Raw genomic sequence first — 22827 nt, 5'->3', positions numbered from 1 at the left:
ATCAAATTACAAATAATCTTAGAAAAAGGCATCAAAATTACCCAGAACTAGCCAAATGAGGAGCACGTTCCCCATAGCTGTAGTGTAACCTTGTGCATTTGTTTATTCTGATGATGACTGTTCACCTTCCACACATAACTTTAAAGCAGTCATAAAGCTCTGTTCACTATAGCTGTGTTTCTGCCAAGTACTCCCCTTTGATGGAGTAGTCAATTCATTACTGCCTTTAGTTCAGTGTTTTATCTAAATAGTCCATCATAGAAGTGATGTTTTTGAAAATAATATCTACCATATTATAAGGTCAGTTTTTTCTTCTTTTTTAAAGACAGAAGATGTGGGTTTCCTGCCCACCAGAAAACATCTGAAATCTCTGGGCATTATGGTCTGTTCATGGTTCTTTCAATCTGGCCACTGCTGTGAAAGATAATAAAAAGCGTTTTTATAAATACATCAATAACAAATGGAGGGACAAGGAAAATCTTCATCCTTTATTGGACACAGTAGGTAACATTTTCAGCAAGGATGAGGAAAAGGCTGAGATACTTAATGTCTTCTTTGCTTCAATAAGAGGTCTTAATGTCTTCTTTGCCTTCAACTGTAAGACCTGTGATCCTCAGGGCAACTGGCCTCCTGAGCTGTTAGACAGGGACAGGGAGAAGAATGGATCCCCTGCAATCCAGGAGGAAGTAGTTAGTGACCTGGTGAGCCATTCAGACACTCATAAGTCTATGGGACCAGATGGAATTCATTCATCTGAGGATCAATCTGGATCTGGAATCTCAGATCTGGATCTGAGGGAACTGGCAGAAGAGCTCAGCAAGCCACTCTCCATCATTTATTATCAGCCTTGGCTAACTGGGGAGGTTCCAGATGACTGGAGTGATGCCAGTGTGATGCCCACCCCAAGAAGGGCCAGAAAGAAGATACGGGGAACTACAAGCCTGTCAACCTGACCTTGGTCACCAAGAAGGTTATGGAACAGGTCATCTTGAGAGCAATCATACGGCACATACAGAACAACCAATCAACCAGACCCAGACAGCATAGGTTCAGGAAGGGCAGGTCCTGCCTAGCCAACCTGATCTCTTCTTGTGACCAGTTGACCCACTTAGTGGATGAGGGGAAGGCTGTGGATGTTGTCTACCTGGACGTCAGTAAAACCTTTGACACCACCTCCCATGGCATATTCCTGGAAGAGCTGACAACCCCCAGCTTGGACAGGGGCTCTCTTCAGTGGGTAAAAAACTGGCTGGGCAGTTGGGCCCAGAGACTGCTGCTGCAGTTGGCAGCCAGTCACTAGTGTGGTTCCCCAGGGCTCAGTGTAGGGAATAGTCACGTTTAATATCTTTATTGATGATCTGGATGAGTGGATGACGGGATCAAGTTCACACTCAGTAAGTTTGTGGACAACACTGTCTTTGGTGTGAGTGTTGATTTGCTGGAAGGTAAGAAGGCTGTGCGGAGGTATATGGACAGGCTGCATTGATGGGCTGAGCCCAACGGTATGAAGTTCAGCAAAGTCAAATGCCAGGTCACAACCATTACATCTCAGCTCCAGGCAGTACCTTATAGGCTGGGAAAAGACAGGCTGGAAACCAGCCCAGTGGAAAAGGATCTGGGGGTGCTGGTCATCAGCAGTTGAACACAAATCAACAGTGTATCCAGATAGGCAAGAAGGTAAATAGCATAATATCTTATATCAGCAATAGTGTGGCCAGCAGGACCAGTGATATGATTATCCCCTGTGCTTGGCAGTGATGCGGCTACACCTTTAGTCCTGTGTTCAGTTTTGAGCCCCTCACTTCAAGAAAGACATTAATGTGCTGGAGACAGTCCAGAGAAGGGCAACAGAGCTGATGAAAGGTCTAGAGAATAAGTCCTATGAGGAGTGGCTGAGGGAGCCTGGAGAAAGGTAGACTTGGGGAAGGTCTTATCACTCTCTACAACTGCCTGAAGGGAGGTTATAGCAATATGGGGGTCAGCCTCTTCTCCCAGACCACCAGTGACAGGACAAGAGGAAATGGTTTCAAGCTGCACCAGAGGAGTTTCAGGTTGGACATCAGGAAGAAATTCTTCGCTCAAAGGGTTGTCAAGCATTGGAACAGGCTGCCCAGGGAGGTAGAAGAGACACCATCCGTGGAGATTTTCAAGAAACGATTGTAGTGGCACTTAGTGCCATGGTCTAGTTGACAAGGTGGCGATCAACCAAAGATCGGACTCCATGATCCTGTGGGCCTTTTCCAACCTAAATAATTCTGTGATCTTGGGATTCTGTGGTTCTTCTCACACCCTTGGATTACATCATAATGTAACAGTTGCTATAGCATAATAGAGCCTGTCCTACTCAATTAACAAGTTTAATTTAAGATTATCCTTTTTTTTTTCACTTAATTAAGATATTTTCTATATGTGATTTTGTCACTTGAAGTGAAAGGACACGTCTGATAAACCATGGATTGAAACCTGAATTTAACATCTTCAGCCCAGTTTTTGGTTAGAATAGGAAAAACAAACACAGGGACATATTTAGTACTTTACTTCTCTATTTCATTCCATAAATTGTAATCTGACACTGTACCAAACCAGATCACACTGCAGTATTCTATACTACACTATATTACATTACACCACAATATAATACACTACACTGCACAATACATTGCAAATCATGCCATGCTATGCTACACAGTACTATGCTTTGCTACACGAACACCATGCTGGACTACACCATACTATACTATGCAACACTATACTAGACCATGAAACCCTTAACTTTCCCTCCTTTCTTTTGCCAGAACTATGTGCTCCAGTGACTCTACAAAAGAGAGTGATAACAATGTCTGCGTTTGCATGGCATGTATGAATACTCCATCACACACTGATTTTCCAGCTACAGGGGTACCTCAGTGCAGGCAGACTCAAGCTGTTCAGACAGCCAAATTGCAGCACACACTGTGGTCTGACTGGTAGCCTTACAACATCCAGATGCAAAGTAGCATACTCAGCATATAGTGAGTCACACAGTCCTTACAGTTAGATGAGCCATAGTGGTTCTTATTTCGTTTTACATATATATTTTTATCTAGTATTGCCTTTACACTAGGAAAAGCCATGAGATGCAAAGGTCTCATAGCACTGCTTATTGCTTACCTACCCTAATGTTACCTATACAGCATCTCAGACTCAAGTTAACAGGAACCAGCTGTGTCAGAGCATAGTGATAACTTGGCCCTCAGTAGTTCCCTGTGGAGCACAGAGCCATTGATGTACTCCCAATCAATTCCTACACAGTTACAGTTCAGTGAGCTATTTAAAGAAAAAAGATGACTGTGTAAAGCAAGAGGGTTATTCAAAGAGAAGAACATATTGAGAAATAAAGAACTAAAAGCAAGGCAAAACCTTAAGACAGACCTGGCACAGAGAACGTGGGGGGAAAAGAGGGAAGGAAGAAAAAAGTATGAAAGACACAAATCTCTGTGGTGGAAATCCTCAGATACATGAGTGAGAGATTCACATCAGCAGCATTATATGATATTTCTAATATTTTAATGTGAAAAGTACTTAAATTCTTTAGTAAAATTTCTAATTTCTCTGCCTTTACACATGTGCAAAACTTAACTCACCAGGATAAACCAAGTGCTCTGGAAAACCATTGAAAGACATAGACTATAAATTTCAGTGATTAAAATAATGTAGCTAATCTTTCCAGTTGGAATTTCTGCTTTTAACTTAATAACTATATTATAAATGTATTGCAGTGATGATTGAGCTTAAATATCTCAGTCAGTCAAAAGAAATACAACATACCAGAAATATTCAGATAAAATATTAATAAAATCTCTGTTGAGTGTTTCTATTTCAATATAACTACAACACTCAGTTAAATTCTTGTCCTTGGATTGCTTTTTAAAATATTTCTTTAGCATTTATTTTTAAGTGATTCATATGAGCAAAATATACTTTTAAAAACATATATACTACTGGAATGATTTACATTCTTAATACATTTCTGTTTCTTAATACCATTTCCATGGTTAATTAAAAAATTAAACAAAGACCAACCTTTTTTTGGTCAAAATTCAGTGCCTGAAAATAAAAATATATGCTTTTCAAATAAAAATGGAAATATTTTTTTCTTATATAAACTGAAATTTATTTTCATTTATTAAGATCATTTGCTGGATAAGCTTGTGCTAATCTTTCCTTGCCTCCTGATATTAACACTTAAATATGTTAACTTCAGTAGCTGCATCATTACAAATCCAAGCAGTTTAGCAACTTCCTCTAACTAAACCAGTGAACAGCCCCTTTCAGGAACTGTTTTTATACATTGCATTAAAATTCTAACTCCTCAGTTTCAAAATGTAATGACACAAAACGTATCTTTTTGTTTCCACAAAGAGAAAAAGCTCAAAGAGATCAAGATGGAAAGAAAAAACTACTCAGAATTGTAGTTGAATTGAACATGTGTTAGATATCCATGGGTTTTTCAACTGTTCCTTAAAACATCCAGATGGTAACACCCGTAAGTCTCACCCTTTCAAAACATTTGGGTTTCAGTTTGAAGAGGTTCTGACAGCAGTGCTAAAAAAAAAAAAAAAAAAAAAAAAAAAAAAAAAAAAAAGGATGTGAGATAAAGGCTCTTAATACTGCTGCTTATGGGGAAAAAAGCATTCTCTTCCAGAAAACTGTAGTTTAACAGAACCCATTCTATGTACGTTAAAATAGAGCCAAAGTTCAATTTAAAGTGCTGCTGCACATTTTACCAAAGCTCTTGACTTCAGAAATTTTTTTCTCAACTGGGCTTACAAATCCCGTATCCGTTGACCTTCAGAACACGGTACAAGACCATTTATTCTCTCAGCTTTTTGCCTTTGTGTGTGTCTGAAAGAGGTGAGGAAAGAGGAAGGAAGAATTGTCTGGGGAAGTCACTGGAGTTTAAGCCAGATGACATGGACAAAATTATTCAGCTGAAACTGCTGGAGAAAGACAGATAGGCAGAGTGCAATTAGGCAAATGATATTACTGAGACTATCAGAAAATTAGCTAATATTTTTCTGCTTTACACTGGTTTACAGCAAACACACAATAACAATAATGTCTTTATTTGGAGGGAAGAAGCAAATTTCCATTTCTGATTGCAGTTGAGATTTAAAATCTTCAGTTTCTGTAACTGATTTCAATTGCTGCTCATGGAGTGAAACAATTATAATACATTTGGAAAAATATTAACCATTACAAATTGATTGACCCCATATCATGCTAATACAGACAAAGCAGCATGACTGAGGCATTCTGTATGAGTATCAATTAGGATTTCCTTGCTTAAGTCAAATTGTCCAAAACCTCATGAGAATATTGTTTATCTGATATTGTAGGGCTACCTCATAATCATTATCCTGAATTTTAATTATCTTTAAAATAAGAAATTAATAGCACATTATTATCTCAAGAATACTGGAGGCATACAGAACAAAATCAAGCATCAATTTCTCACAGGCTTTGGCCTTCAATGTGACTACTGGCTGTAAGGACCACAGACTCTCATAGTGTATTCAATTGTGTCAAATAGTTGTTAAAAATTGACTGCTTTTATATCTATGAAAATAGAATTTGAAATGGAAAATTAGGCATCAGAATATTTAATCTGATACAAAGACTGAAGGAGAAATATTTGATTGTCCTAAATTACAATAGCATTTTCACATCTGTCATTTGACTCTGGCTGTCTCTTGAGGTTCCTCCTGGAGGCTCTGAATCATGATTCAAAATAAAATCAAGTTCCTTATACAGCACTATTCCTTATACAGAGTTGTCATACCTAGAATTTCACAGGTTTAAACTCCATTTTAAAAATATGCAAGTGTGTATATTAACTTGACCTGACTTATAAGGGGGCAGCAGCAGAAATTGTTCCAAGGTGGTACCATCTACTGAGAAAACTGCATTCCTGTAAAGCACATAAATAATTAAGTAAGGAAAAGAGCAGTAATGTGAATTAGTAGAATGGTAGTTCTTTCATTGACATCATAAATGGTTCCTTTGAATGTTCTGATGTTGTTTTGACATAGAAATCTTACTACACATTGTCACATTTTTCTATTTGCAGTTGTTTTGTGTAGTATCCTTTGTGTGCCAAATCATGGTAAAAGGTTGGTTGACATTATAAAAGCTGAAATTTTATATCATCTCTTGTTCCTACCCATCCATATCCATTAGGGTCTTATCATACAAGTGCTTACAAAACGCATGATTCTGTCTTATTCTTTGAGAATGTCCCACATATGTAAATTCAAGTGACTGGGGACTGAAACCTGAGCTTTTATTAATAAAAAAAAAAAAAAAAGTTTCCAAATTTTTGAATCATCTACATGATCTAAATTAATTATGGTTGATTTGTTGTGTAAATTAGCTTTTTATCTGAAAAGATTTCTACATGAGAAATTCATTCTCTTGTGTACATATTGTCTGTAACAACACCATCTTTCTGAATTGCTGAAGAAGCAATGATAATTTGTTGAAGTCTTGGTGTTCAGTTTCCTTGAAATACCAAAACTTTGGAGACAGATTTACCAGGGCGTTTACTGGACTGTTGCATATACATTTGTAACATATACATATACATATTCCCATTTAACCTGATACATTCATGGATGCACATCCCCTGTTTAGAGCAGTACTGCATTAGTGCCTGATACTTCACTCTGGTGTTTATGGTGACGTAGAGTGGTTTCTGTAGCCTTATGTACTTCCAAATATTTGCAAAACAAGTGGCAGGGAGTCATGCAAACTTTACCTGAAAAGAACCTCTGGAGATCCAGCCTCCTGTGTGGAGCAGAACATCAATGATAATTCAGGTTACTCAAGATTTTCTCTATCTGAATCTCATAAAAACTTCCATAGGAAGACTTTACAATCTCCCTGGCTAAACATCTTAGTGAAAAAGCCACCACTGCCCATTCTGCTTGCTATCTTCCTCTAGAAGAGCTTGGTTCTGTCATTGGGACTCTTTCAGGTAACAGTAAAAAGCTTTTTCCCCAGTCTTCTCACCAGACTAGCAAGCCCAGCTGTATAAAACCCCAGAGGCCCTTAGCCACACTGGGAGCTCTCTTCTGGATTCTTTCCATTTTCCAGAACATGCCTTCAACCAGCAGTCCCAAATGTGGACTTTCCCAGGAGTGGCATCACCGATGATGAGCACAGAACAAAAACTACCTTATTCTGCTAGCTACACTCCTCCTAATACAGTCCAATGTACAGTTTTCTTTCTGATGGAATTTGCCAGTGATTACCATACAAGTCCTGCATGTTCTGCCGTAGATGGAATTCCAAATAACTAAAAATTTTTTCTTAGTTCATATTGTAGGCCTACTCTAAATGAATCAACTGAATAATCCATTCTCCACCACCACCTGACACCAGGAAAACTAATAAAGATAGTGATTAAGTTTTATTTATAATTTGTGTTAAAATAATAGACCTGTAAAGTCCTATAAACTTTAAGTCCAAGGGGACCAATCAATCATTTGTACTATGTCAGAGGTTAATAAATTTCACTCAGTAATATACTCTGACCACTACCACAAAAATATCCTTTTTAACAGGGTTGCTACCTTGCAATTTGTTGATGCAGAAAGGTAGACATACTTACACCCAGAAGGAAAAGAGAGAAAGAAAGAAAATAAAAAGAAGAAAGGTACACCACTTGGCCTTGCAACAGTAAAAGCTCTCACTGAGAGGAACTCACAGACTTTTTGCTTTTCTGGTTCCTCCTTTGAGGAAGGAGGATCCAGTCTACCTCTGAGAGACAATAAAAGGGAGACCCACAATGTCAGAAAGCTGAAAAACAGAAATGGTGAGAAGCAAGCTCAGCTGACTGCTGGAGAATAAAAAAAGGAGTAATTATCCCTGTTTGTTGTGATACTGGGCATGAGCCAAAAAATTTTTTTTCAACTGAAGCATAATTTCTAATTATACTGATCAACTTTTTATACCACTGGAAAAATGAAGAAATAGTGTGTTATTCCATTAAAAATGAAGCAAGAAAACAGGGTCAAACATCAAGGTGAAATTCTATAAAGAAGCAAAATGAGATATACCATATATCTAGAAACAACACCACTTTTCTTGTTCTTACAAGACTAGTGTTATTTTTTTTCCAGAAATAGAAATGTACTATCACCATGTGGGAGAATGCCCTTGGGAAAAGGCTAATTGTAGAACTACAAAATGTCAGGACCAGGTAGGGAAGACTTAAACTGGACTTAGGTAAATGTCAAATAAAAGCTTGTACATATTTTTTAAATATGACTTTACATCCCTCTAAACTGAAACACCATGTAACTGAAAAGACAGAAACCCACACAGGATGGACAATCAGAAAGGACATAGCAAATGTCAGATGTTTCTTCTTCCAATGTTATTTTGTGAAACAAATTTTCATAATTGTCTTAGATGACTGAATTAATATAAGTGCTCTTTCTCAATATTTCAGTAGCATCTTATCCAACAACCTATAGCTGCTTTATGGTATTATTAGTTGATTTAGACCAAATATCATAATAGTTAGGACTTGCACTGCGTATCCATGATGTTCTTACAGTCAGCACATTTTACAAGCAATAAACTACACTAAAAGGTCAAATTCACGGACTCTTTATAGATTTCAGTTTTGTTAGAAAAATTGTGGTTTTTTCTTAGAATATTCCCTCTTTCTATAGACTTAGTATAAACATATTTGCTAAAACATGTGTCTATCTTTGTTTACTTACAAATGCACAGACAGAGCTTTAACTGTGAAATCATAAAATAACTAGATGCACTTATTGATTTATCTTTTTCATGCAAAGACTCATCAGTCTGGCTATTTCTGGCTATTCTGAGAAACTGGCAATCTTCACAACCAGTTCTGATACTGATTTGATTTTCACTAGTGCAGAGCTACCTTTAAAAAGTGATCTTGATGGAATAAGACAGGTATGAAAGCATGAAGGAAATGGTTCCAACAGTAATTTTCGGAAATTTTAATGTTTAGAAGAGAGAACAAGAGAGAGAGACCTCTGATTCAGTCCTGACAGAGGCTGGATGTTAAATCCTGTGACTAAATAGCTTCATGTGAAAGTGGCTAATGAGAAGTGTTGGATTCCTGATTGAGTGTTGACCGCTGTTAATGAAATTACATACTAAAATCAAATAAAACCACTTTGCTTAGAAAACAAGAATTACAGACACTGAAAGGTGTGGCAAACTTTCCTGCGTGTTTTGAACTTAGAAAAAGCTACTTAGTGGTCAAAAGATTGAGTATGTGTCATAGAGTCTTTTAAAGACTGGACTGGTGGATTCTGTACCCCAAAAAATGAGGTCATAAATATTTGAATATTGTTATCATTCAAAGAAGAATTGGTGAAAAACTGCAGTTATTCATTACACATGAAATGATTGACAATCTACATACCTATACAAACTACAAGGTTGAGGGTCTAAGGTTTTCACTTTGTATATATGATTTTATGTCTAAAAACCATTTTTTTTTTGTATAGGTAAGTAGAGAGAAGAGTATGGAGGCAGATGAACCCTCTAGGTTTTGCATAAGAAAATGAAATGTGCTTTTCTTCTTCTGCCATCTGTATTTATCTCCGGATAGTAAGAGGGTCATCTGATTTGGATTGCATGTTCAGCACCCTTTTAATTAGTATTAAGAGTGAATTTAATGGGATAGACCAAAAGGGTGATCCTTTTCTTTGTTACAATGATTGGTAAAAGATGGAATTTCCAAATTTCTCTGGACTGTGGATTTAGATGATGGGCTGTGTCTCCGTTTAAATATACATAATGACTTGAAAGCTGATAATGACTGATAGCTGATAATAGCATCAAAAAGTGTATTCTGGTGGCCACAATCAACCAGGAAATCTTTCTTGCGTAAACCACATCAACAGGGATGAACTTGAGTACTTATGTTTTCCATGTTTAGTCCTGTGAGATTAAACACCCAAACAATGCTCCAGCCCCACACACACCCATTTTTTTTCTTGTGTGTAAATATGTCACAGGTTTCAGAGCTTTGTTCCTAAAGCAGTGATTTGTCTGTTTCCAAAACTTTGAAAAATTCTTCAAGGTAAGTGTTAAAATATGTCAAGCCAAATGTTCAAAAAATACATTAGCATATACAATAAATGCTGTTTCAAACCTGTTTCAGGCTGGAATGCATCAATCATATTATGTAAGTCTTGAAGTAATAAAAGATACTTTTATACACCTCATCATCATTATATTATGTTGCTTCAAGAATTGTCTCTGAGCATCTGTGTGTTCCGAGCAACTTCAGAAAACTTTTTATTTCTTTGAACATGCAAAAAAAATTTTAAAAATTAATATTTTTCTATGGCCCTTTGTCTAGCCACGAAATCTTATCTTCTATTATCTAGTTAATGACAAAATAATAAAAAATATACTGATCTGTCTCTTCATTAATTCACTTGATAGACAAGTATTTCAGATACAAAAGAAGATCAGTAATCAGGCAATTTTTCAGGGCTTTTGTGTTATGCTACTAAGTGAAATAATCAAAATTAAATAGAATTTGAAATCTGGGAGCATAGACAAATAGCAATTATGATTCAAAAAGTTTTCTTAGCCCTGAAATGAATTGTTCTCCAGCTTTGGCTTAGTGTCACTAGTAGCAAAGTTTAACATTCCAGATTCAAGAAATGCTTGACTCTTATTCTGATCTGGACTACCAGTAGCAGTGCTTGGAAACCATGCTTAAGATCTGGGAAAAAATCAGTGAACCCATGACGGGAGCAGAGCATAAATGAACCTCTTTTATTTAATTAATCATTGCACAGGAAGGTTTCTAATAAACTTTTCATTTATATTGTTACAATGAAAAATAATCTTAGAGTATCCAAAGCCATAGATCTGCAAACTCAAAACACAACACAGCACTATGATTTTTGTATGGTAAAGCTATTTTTGGCCAAGCATCTATTTTTGCAGCTTTTTCCATTTTTTATTTTTTCCTTCCCTATCTCTGCACAGTTGTATTCACGACAACCGATCCACTTGACGTTACAGAGGGAGATAAACAAAAATAGTCATTTTAACATTCTAGTATTTCCCCGAAACATTTCTGAGAGAATCACAACAATGTATGACATTACATATACAAAATACATGATTGTATGGGGTGCTAGAATGGTTTTCCTGGCATGCATGTATACTGACCTACATAATTCATGAATGGCGAAGAATAGGACCATTATATGCAGCAAAATGAAGACAGCATTGAATAACACTAAACTTCATAAGATGTCTGCAGCAAGCTTAGCTTTTCAGAGAATTGAATAGATTTTATTCAAAGCTTAGAAAGTACAAGGTCAAGCAGATTATTAAAATGAATGTATAATAAATAGATAAATTCATGCCCCATACTGAAATTCATGTAAAACTTCATTGGGTTAAGTGGTAGGTCCAGCTGTGTGAAAAATGTCAGCATTTGGACCCTTGCCACAAGTCATTTTAGTAACATCTCTACTATTTTTCCAAAGGCTGCCAAGGCAGTTCACAATGCAGCGCCAAATGATCCTCCTTTTCCACTTCATGTTGTGCTCCAGATGTTGATACTTTTGGAGACACTAAGTGCCCTTTGTTCCATAAGGATATAGTTTCACAGCAATGTGGCCCTTAGTGATCTTTCTTGTTGAGCATCTATTTACTCCAGATAATGTCCAAAGAATCGAACTTTCTAATTTACTTCTTAGATAACAGATTGCTGTACTTTGGTGGTTGCAACTGAAGAGTCTGCCTTTATTAAGAAATTAGGTTTTAATCTTAATTTTTAATTAAGAAATTATTACTAAAACCTAAGTGTATTACTGTGTTTAAAAGAACATGGTCCAGCTATATTTCTTCTTAATGTATCTTTACATTGTAGCAGAATAAAGGTGGTTATTTAAAAATGGTTTGGTTATTAACCATTAACCATTTTGGTTGTCATCCCAAGATCTTTGTCTGCCAACAGGTAGGGTCTCAGTCAGCAGCAAATCATAAACTATATTAAATTAGCCTGTTTAGCAGTTTGAATTATGCATAATTTCAATCTACAGATATTTGTAAGAGTTATAGACGTATAACAACAGCCCTATGCTAGACTGAAGGATGTCAAATTGACACTACAGATAGTGGGAACTCTTACACTCTGTATAAACACAAAGTTGTTTACTAACTGTCATGGAGGGATGTGCTGTAAAGAGAGACATCCACATAAATACAGAAAGGAAAAACCCCTCTGCTAATTAAAAGCCAGTCCCCTAATGAAAGAGTGAATTTAAAGGGAGATTTAGAAAGAAATATTAAATGGGTCTTAGAACTCCTGAGAACAAGCAAAAAGAGTTTCGTTGTAAGAGCATCTTTGTCAAGGATGCTCTTCTCAGACCCTTTGTTAAGACAGGAGCACCATGAAAAGGTTGTTGCCAACCTGATGGAAAAAGAGACCTTCTAATCTAATCTTTGTGTAGGTTATAAACAATTTCTCTTTACCTCCACTTAACATTTTTTCTAAAAAAATATATTCTGAATATGACAGTAGTTTTACGCGCTCCGCTTTTGCTTTGTTAACTTGATTTCAAGGTAACAAAGTAACAGTTACCAGCAAACATTCCTTAAAGTGCAGTAAATTCAGATTCTGGGACACTATAACAAGTGCTCTTGTGCCTCTGTCTATCATCCACTGCAAGAGAGTAAGAGCTTCTTTGAGGTGCATGGGCCAAGTACAGGGAAAGCAGTACCAGAGTTAATGCACAAAAGGCAGGAACATTTTGAAAATACAACTGATGAAATTAATGTCTCTCTGTTATGCAGTAACATATTGGGGTACGTGACTGAACTACAAGAGTAACAGGAAGAATGACACAGTAACAGTCCTTGTAATTTTTCCCCTCACTGTTTCTAAGAAAAACTTGTTTTATTTTTCTAATAATCTGAACAAGGTTGCTTTAAAAGTGCAGAAATCAATGAATAGTTTTCTCTTGATTATAGTACACATAAAATATATATCTTCAAAAGTGGAAAAATGTATGTGGCAAAGTTAGAAATACCATCTTCACAGGCTAGACCTGAAGGAGCGGAAATGTTACTTATTCTAAGGTACAACCATTCAATGATTCAGAACTAAATTATTCGATGGGAGTGTACCTAGCAGCAAACCGTATCTTATGGAGCTGAAAACATCAAACATAGAGGTTTTGTCATGGCAATTAGGAAAGGCAACAATTTCCCCTTGGAATTTGTCTAAATTAACATTCATCTGCTGAACAGTTCTCAGACTGTTCTCAGAAGATCAGCAATTCTTCATCAACAATGTCAAAATCATCTTTAAGAGGATTCATTTGTTTTAGAAATACAGACCTTAGCTCATAGTTACATGAACAAGGTACATACATCAGACTTCTGGAAACAGGATTCCCCAGTTTGTAGATATACTGCAATTCTTACCTTAAGCAAAGTGACAGTTAAGCACAGTCTGTGGGGGTAAATAAAAACTTCCCTATAAATAAATAAAAATACCTGACCCTGAAAGTAAAATGGTATCTTGTGTTCATTAACAAAATGCTCTATTATCTCTCAGCTGCATAAAGAGGATTTTTTATAGTGATGGGGTCAGAAGATACAAAATTCCAAAGGTGATACAGCTGTGGAAGCCTTTCAAACATTCAGCTAAAGCATTCAACAAGCCTTCTAAGATCATCACAAGTCTATTTTCTTTCCATCCCTAAATTGTTTTGTTTTTCATCAGAGCAGGTGTGTTACAGCAATTAGAGAATCTGATGCAACCTTATCTCAGAGAGGTAAGCAAATAGAGGAAGTATGCTATTATTCATAGAAGATATTTTTTCTCTCTTAGATGGATCATCTGGTAACTCTAAGTAAAATGTAGCTGAATGCTTCATACTTTTCTCTGAATAGAGGGACAGAAATAGTGCTAACCCTCTGGAAATATTAGTGTTGTAGTAAGTGGTTTTTCTGTACCTTTGTTTCTTTTGTGGGTCTGTAAGAGCACTTGGACATTTCACCATATGCACAATGTATTATGTATCAAGGAACTAGTGGATATTACTAAAGGATTTTAGCTGGTTTTGTTTTTCACAAGGGAAGATAGCTTTGCTGATGCTGGTTCCTTTCATACAGATTCACCACTATGTTATTTCATTCTCCTTTTGCCTTGGAACAAAACCTTAATTTTGCATCTCAATGAAAATTAATTCTTTGGCATCACTAGCCTAGAAAGCCCTCTGGGGCCAGCTATTTTCAGCACTTCCATTTTATAAGCATTGCAATCACAAATATATGACTAGGTAAACTGATAAATAGTGGTAGCTGTAAGAAGATTAAATATTTTGCTCTTTGCATGGCACATATGTTCTGCACAAATGTTGTCTCATCTTCCTTTTTTTCTACTCTTCATCATTACAGAACTGATTATGCAATTGATTGATTGATTGTGCTAATTCATAGCAATTCTTTTTGTTCACAGTATTCATAGCAATATTTTTTATCCATTGTCTTGCCAGGATCAGCAGAACAGCATTATAAAAAGACGAAATCCTGACAGGAACTCTAATTATCTGGTAATTCCTGGAATACCCTGGATGTCTCTGTGGAAGTTCTTTTGGAGCAGGCGATAGAACTATGAAATCACCAAAACTTTCTGTCTGGAAGGGACTTTGGGGGGACTTGACCTCCTGCTTTAAACATGGTCAATACTGAGTTCAGACCAGACTGTTTAGGGCTTTGTATAGTCCAGTGTTAAAAACTTCAAGGATGGAGATTCCCCAGTCACTCTGGAGATCTTGTTTAAACATGTAAGAGGGCATGGCATGAATGGACTCTCCATGGGGAGGTTTAACTGGAAAATACAAATTCATACATTCAGAATTTTCTGGCTCTAGGAAATCTCCTTTCCAGGAGACTAAGGCCAGTATCTTGTACTGCTGCAGTTCTTGATACTAAATTCTACAGGGATGGTGACCTCCATCATTAGAAATTCACTGATTTTCTCTGATAAATGTCCATTAAGATTAAAAGAGAAGATAAATAGGTTTTTTGCTTTCCATACATGGTTATGATTTTTTCCATACTGAAAATAGTATATGTTTGCAAGATTATAGTTACACTGTCTAAACCATTTCACCTCCCTGCAAGACTATATATACTCAGAATTTACTTGAAGTAGATAATCTCTTCTCTTTTTCTCTGAAATATGCTTGTGTAGAATAATAAGATAAGAATGTCACAAACCGAGTTTGAATGGGTGTTAATATCTGTGCCTGATCATCCAGATGATGTAGGTAACTTGACTGTTTAGTTTGCTACACTCAGAATGCAGATTACCTTGTTGGAAACCAAGAAAAGACTTAAGGACTTCAGGAAGTATTTCTCCAATCCTGAATCATGCTTAGGAATTAGGAATTAATTAAGTGGTTTGATTGAAGAACCTACACATCCTGAGTTCCACCTATAGCAAATGAAAGGTATAAACATCATTAGGAAATTGTTCAGATTTATGTAAGCTTAAAAATTACCTTTGGAAGGTAAGGGTGATTATTGTTCAAAACTAGGGAACCCTGTTAAGTGCAGTGAATGAACACTGCAGTTGAATCAGTTTTTCTCTTTTGCCATCAAGTCAAAAGGTGTCTCCTATGGTGTGCCAGCAGTGATGTAAGCTGATAGTACATCATTAGTCACCAGAAAACTGCTTTTTACAGTGGAAGATGTAACTCTTCAAGGAACTCAGGAGGTAAGTTCCGGCTCAAATTTCCTCAATGCTAAGTGCTCAGTCAAAAAATGTAGTTGGCTGATTTGTTGGACCGAAATGCTTGGCATCAGTGCAATAAATAAACATGACAATATTCTTTGAGCTGATCCAAAACAAAATATTTTTTTTTTAATATTTGTTCATGGACAAAATTGTTAAAATTGAGTCTAAACTGCAAGTTGAACAGAAATGATCGATTTATTTAAACACTGATTTATCAAGCCTTTAGCCTGGCTTTCAGAACACCATTCTATTGTAATCCCTCCTAGTTGTTATAAATCAGACTTGAGGCCCTACTTAGGAAATCTTGGGTTGTGTACACAATAAAACAAGACTATGCCCAGCAGCCATACATGACCATGCACCTACTTTGTCCACAGGACATCTATCTGTCAGGAACAGCAACCGGCTACAGTTCTCCAGTTATCCATAGGAGTACTTACATCAAAGCCTGTCCTCTCTCTGCTGTATTTTTCTGACTCCTTTACAACATAGCTTCCAACCTGCACAGCAGAAACAGGGCTCAAATGCAGCAATTCTATTATACTTAAACCCACCTTTTTTTCCTCAGAACACTGACATGCAGAATATATGTTGGAAATATTTCGCAATAATAAGATTTTGCAATAAGCAGACAATATATGATCATATAAATTTGAAACTTAAGATCATTACAGATCTCAGGACCAGAACATCACCTTCCATATCAAGACAAAAAGGCTCCTTCTTTGACATGCCTTTGACAAAAATAAGTATAACCAGTATGAAAGAGCAACACATCCTTCCATTTCCAGGAAAATTAAAATCCAGCTAATCAAAACATTTCAGTGAGCAGCCAGTTTACACACTAAAGAAAGGTTATTAAAGTTAAATTATCAGGTTATTAAAGAAAATATTATTAAACTTCTAAATAGAATAGAATAGAATAGAATAGGAAATTATTATCACTGTTGGCCTTTGTTTAATGCTATGGGGAATCTCAGGAACATATTTTAATATCAATAAAGCAGAAACTCTCAAGGAAAAAAATTCCAGATACGCCCTAATATTTGTTACCTCCTGCAGCAGATAAATAATAAAATACAATAAATAAATAAAATAAAATAAAAATTTGTTTTATTCACACATTCTATTTCATTCCTCTCTAATTTTGTGCCTTTAATAGCCAAAGCAATGCAAATTAATATCTTATTCCTTTCTACATCTAGATAGGTTTTAAGTAGTAGTCCTTATTTTTTTCATAAATACATACATTTCTCAGGTTAAAATAGGTATTCAAGAGAGGAATACTCTACATTTAACTGGAATAAAAATAAATCTCTCACCCTTTGCAATAAAAGAAAATAAATGAAAGGAGTCTTGTATTAGAAGCCCCAACCTAGTAAAATCCCTTTCTCTAAATATGATACACTTCTGGTTTTCTCTATTGTGATCTTCCTGAAAATAGGAACTTTATGTTTAATTGATTTATTTGTAATGATTCTAGCTCAGGGAAGAGACTCTTTGAAGCTGATTGATTACTGCAACAAGCTTAAGATTTCATACCACAAGAAACCTTTTTGTACTAATAAACAGTGGGACAATAAAGCTCTGGGGCATGGTGTTTCCCTTCACATTAAAGTGAGGATTTGCAACATAAGTATGTGAGGGACATAGTTTATGTGCTCCCAAGAAGCAGACATAATGAACTATTTCTTTTAATGGCAGATTATCCCTGTTTCTATTTCCTGGAGTGAAGACCTCGCAAATTGATGTATCTGTCCTCTGAGGTTTTCAGAGAGGCATTATGGCATTTTAAAATATTAATATGAGAGTACATTTAGCTCAAAGTAGCTAGCCTGGTAGTCTCTTGTGGCTGCCATACAGGTCACCAGAGACCTCCTGTCTCTCAAGGCAAATGATTTACTCTAAGTGTATCATTAAGATATAGTTTTTTTGAATTTATGATAGTGCTTTCTTACAAAGTTATACCTTTTCTATAAAAATTTAAGCATTCTTATGCTATTTTCTCCCTTCACTCACTGTTCCTTAAAAACCTGGTCAGTGTCACGGGCAAATTGAAAGTGCCACCCCCTGCACTGCAGTAGTGGGTCTGTGTTGAACACTGATTAGCTAGGACTGGATGTCACATCTTGTTATAACTTTACATAGCTGAAAAATTTCCTAGGAGATTTGAAAAGAACTGCAATTATTTCTCCAGTGGAAAGGAAAGGAAAGGAAAGGAAAGGAAAGGAAAGGAAAGGAAAGGAAAGGAAAGGAAAGGAAAGGAAAGGAAAGGAAAGGAAAGGAAAGGAAAGGAAAGGAAAGGAAAGGAAAGGAAAGGAAAGGAAAGGAAAGGAAAGGAAAGGAAAGGAAAGGAAAGGAAAGGAAAGGAAAGGAAAGGAAAGGAAAGGAAAGGAAAGGAAAGGAAAGGAAAGGAAAGGAAAGGAGGAAGGAGGAAGGAGGAAGGAGGAAGGAGGAAGGAGGAAGGAGGAAGGAGGAAGGAGGAAGGAGGAAGGAGGAAGGAGGAAGGAGGAAGGAGGAAGGAGGAAGGAGGAAGGAGGAAGGAGGAAGGAGGAAGGAGGAAGGAGGAAGGAGGAAGGAGGAAGGAGGAAGGAGGAAGGAGGAAGGAGGAAGGAGGAAGGAGGAAGGAGGAAGGAGGAAGGAGGAAGGAGGAAGGAGGAAGGAGGAAGGAGGAAGGAGGAAGGAGGAAGGGATTAATTTTTAGATTAAAGGAATAGAAAAATATTAATTAAAAACATATATATCAACAGATCAGCTGAAGAAATTTCCTATTGTGGGAAATCTAATACTTAGTATATGGTAATACTTGTTTTACATTTTCTTCTACCTGACAGGTACCAAGTGTGAGTTTGTGACCTTCAAAACTTCTAGAGGAGTGTCATTCTTTTGGCTTATTGTTATTAAAAAAAGTCAAGAAAGTAGACAGATCTCATTTTGATTTGCTGAGATCATGTTGGATTTGGTGCTTGTACATTTTTTTATGAAGACACACAGACACACATTTGGTCTTTTCACCATTGGCAAAGAGAGTGTGACGCTTCCCACAAATCTATGGGATCACAGATCTGATTAAGGGGATGAAGTCTTTGCAAGGAAGTGGTTTTCTGGAAGTTCAGTCCAAGGGTAGTTAAAATCAGTGTTCAACTTCAGAAGTGCAGGACCATGACCTTGAAGATAGAGGACCTAACTTAAACATCAGTCTTTGTTTTCTGTCTTGAATTATTTAAGCCTAAGCTGATCAAAAGCAAAATAGCATTGTGATATATTAGCTATATTTATAATACAACATTTGAAGATTATATCATAGATTTCTCCTCCATGTCATTAGTCTATTTTAATGTAGTCATGCCCAGAAAGAGAGAAATACAGAGTTTATATCTGAATTTGTTCAGAAAACTGAAGCCTCAGAGAGGGTATAATGATAGGTACAGCAGCGTGCTTGCATATATAGTGCATCTCCAAGAAAATCATCAAAATATCAATTAAACTAATTTTTAAAATCTTTCCATTCTAGCATAGTTCAAAGTCATGTCCATAACCTGATCAGATCCTGAAATTGTTGAGAAAGGGTGTAGCATCCCCCAGCTTCAAATTGTTTACGTCAGATGGCGTTTCAGTCCCAGGTATGTGTGTCACAGATTAACTGCCCATTTCTTTAAGTAGTAGTATCCTTTCCAGCATGTGCAACAGAGAGCAGCAGATGGGCCTCTGCTAAAGGCAGAAGACCCTGGGGTGTCTGCATGCAGGAAAAATGTGTCCATGTGGCTTCACAGCAGGACATTAGGTAGCTGCCACCTGCTCCTCTACACCACCACAAGAGTTAGCACTCAGCTGCAGAAGAGGATGGGGAGGCAAGTGGGGAATAGGTACAGCCAGCCATCCTAGATCATGTGTTCCCTTTCCAAAGCTGTGGGATTTTAGATAATTGTACAGTCACTGCCAAAAGGCAACATTAACTTGAAATCCCTTTAACCGCACTGGGGATCTTGCCATGGGCACAGCTGTGGCCACATGCCTGCTGCTGTTTCTGTACCAGAGCAGAGGTGGCACAGCACAAGAAGCTTGAATCTTGCAGAATGGCAGCATGTGGGGTCATATACTGGTTTCCAGCTGGTTTTCCCAAGTGTAAAACCCACCTGTGCTCGGCTCTGTGTACTGTCTCATCTGTACATAAGGCAAATTACACAGCACTTCACATCTGTAGAGAAAAACTGAAGAAATTTTTAGAACTGCCTGTTTTGAGCTCTAGAACAAGGTCAACGTTAATTTCAAGTTAGTCTACACTAAGTTATTTCCTGTTTTCAGTTTTAAACTTTACATTCATGTACATGAACAACATGATGCAGCTTACAAACTTGAAATAATTTGCTAGAGATTTTTTTTTACTATTAATACTTTTGCTATCAACTCTGACATGGTGACAAAATTCTTACCAAAAAATGTAATAGTGTCTGAAAAATCATACCTACAAACTTAAGCAAAAAAATTAATAATTATTTAAATAACAGACTTTTGGCCTAAAATTTTAAATTTTTGAGATTTTTTCAAATGTTTTTAGAGAGATTGGATGGGTTTTTTACTTTTAGTTTTACATTATTGTGCCCTTTCTAGTTTTCAAAGAAATAAAGATTTTCTATTTTCTAGGTGATAAAGCATATTAAAGAAAGAAAAAATATATTTCACAGAAACAGGAGGGGAAGGGGACAAGAGAAAGACAAGAAAAATTAAAAGTGCAACTATCCTCCACAAAAGTTCAGAATACTCAATATGTATATTAATAGTGATAAAAACCAAATTATTTATACATAGAAGTTATCAGGCAAAAATTATGAACTCACCAGACTTATACAGTATGATTTGCCAGTTTTTTAATTTTTGAGCAATTCCATTGATACAAAAGTGTTTCAGATGGCTAAATAACATTTTATACAACTATGCTTTATAATAGCCTTTAGAGAAACTGTAAGAGACAGGGTATTTAATTTCTGAGATTGTTTTATACATAATTTAATTTGTCTAGACATATCTGTATTTCTATGTTAATTCAAAATATTGGGAAAGACCAGCAAGAACCTTAAAAATAATAGAAAGACCTGAATAATACAGGCAGCTTTACCCTTTCATTTATCCTTATTCAGTTTTTTGTCAGAAACAGTATTAAGTGTATCATACCCAGAAAAGTATAATTCCATTTTCTATAATTAGAGAATCCACATCACCAGAAGTGTAAAGGCTGATGGATATTCTTGTGATTCTTTTTCTCCATTTTTCATGTAAGTTTGTTTTGTTTTGTTTTGTTTTAATTACAGAAAGAAATGGACTGTTCCAAATTTGGCTAATGACATAGATGTATATATATGTTTTTTGTATAAGTGTATAAAACCTGATGATGATGTTACTGCCTAGCAAATCACAAAATGGTTCTGTTAGCAAACACTACAAATCATTTATCTTTCTGTACTTTGCCTGTGTGAACTGTGAATATGAATAACTGTGTTTAATATCACATTTAAATTGGAGGAAGAAGTGGATATCTTAAGCAGTCTCCTTAAATATGATATGGGGAAAAGTAGCAGTTATAGCTCCTGCAATGATAAGTGTAAGTACTCCACTTGTAGAACAGATAATACAGGGATCTTGTCAACTGTAGCATGTGGGACAGCAACTTCAGACTGCAGTCAGCCTCTTCTTGGTATAGTGAGGGAGCACTTGTGTCTTCTCCTGCCCCTCAAGTGTTTAGAGTGCATACTAAGTGATATTGAAAGGCTTTTTATCAGCAATCAGTTCAAATAAGTTAAGCACTTTACTTTCCTAATAACTAATCTTAAATGCATCTTTAACTTTAGCCAGAAGGCTGAATGCTATCTTGAAAAAAAAAAAAAAGAAAGGGTAAGAATGACAAGAACAATGACAACTAGAGAGACTCTAAAACTTCTTTTTGTTGTTTATTCTCCTCGTATTTTCAAAATAAAAAAAGGCTGCTAATATTGATAATATGCTAATGTCTAAGGATAGTGTTTTTTTCTTAAGAACCATATTTAATATTCAAGAATTAAAACCAAAATTTTTTTATTAATTTATAAGGGAAGCTATGTCTAGGTACATATAAAAATCATTTTGTTTTCATCAAATCCTTATCAGTGGCTTTTGCTTATTAAAGGAATAAGAGGTGTCCAATATCTTTAAATGTCTGCTCTTTCAGTGTGACTCCAATCTTGGATCTGCCGGTGTTAAATCTACTATTGGTTTAGCCCATAAAAATGGTATTATTGCAGGACTGGGACTGCTTCTGCCATCCCTCAAGTAGAGCAGTCATCCTTTTCTGGACTAGCAGGAAGGTCTGCATGTCCACCTTAGAGCTAAATCTAGTCTGTAGATGGAATCAGTATTGTCTGTACTTACAGATTCAAAGTATTATAATGGAAATATTGTATGTTTGACAAGTCATTTTTAGTTCATTCCTGCATTGTGTTGTATCAGTTAATGTTCCATCAGTGAGACAATTCTTCTGTTGGAATAGTGAGGGCCTAAAATTCCAGAGCTTTCAATATTCAGGTGGGTCAGGACTAGTTTTCAGGTGGGTCATCACCTAGTTTTGGTTATCTTAAGTTAATATGACCAGTATAAAGCATCTGTTTGTGCTCTTTGATAGTCATTGAGAGACTCAAACATAGGAAGCGCAATCTATCCATGTAACTTTGACACTGAAAGATGAACCTCTCCAGTAATATCCATCTGATATCTGTGTCTATCTGCTTTCTGTGGTGACTGTAGCAGAAAGCTGAGAACTACCTTAGAACAACTTGCAGTAACTGAAGTTAAGAAGCATAAAGCTGAGTCTTGCCTGTCATAAAAATGTCTTTTGTTCTCTAAAGTCTGCTTTTGGATTTTTGCCAGTATGTTTCAGTCACCAATTTTACCTTCCTTAGAGAAGATCCCTTCAGAATATAAGTCCATATACACGTTGAAGTGAGCCTGCCATTAAAACAGAGAGAAGTATTCTGCATATG

The sequence above is a fragment of the Myiozetetes cayanensis genome, unplaced genomic scaffold (assembly GCF_022539395.1).
Source record: "Myiozetetes cayanensis isolate MyiCay16 unplaced genomic scaffold, myiCay2020 scf4, whole genome shotgun sequence".
Lineage (NCBI taxonomy): Eukaryota > Metazoa > Chordata > Aves > Passeriformes > Tyrannidae > Myiozetetes > Myiozetetes cayanensis.
The sequence above is the reverse complement of the archived record's forward strand: the minus strand, read 5'-3'. Positions refer to the sequence as shown.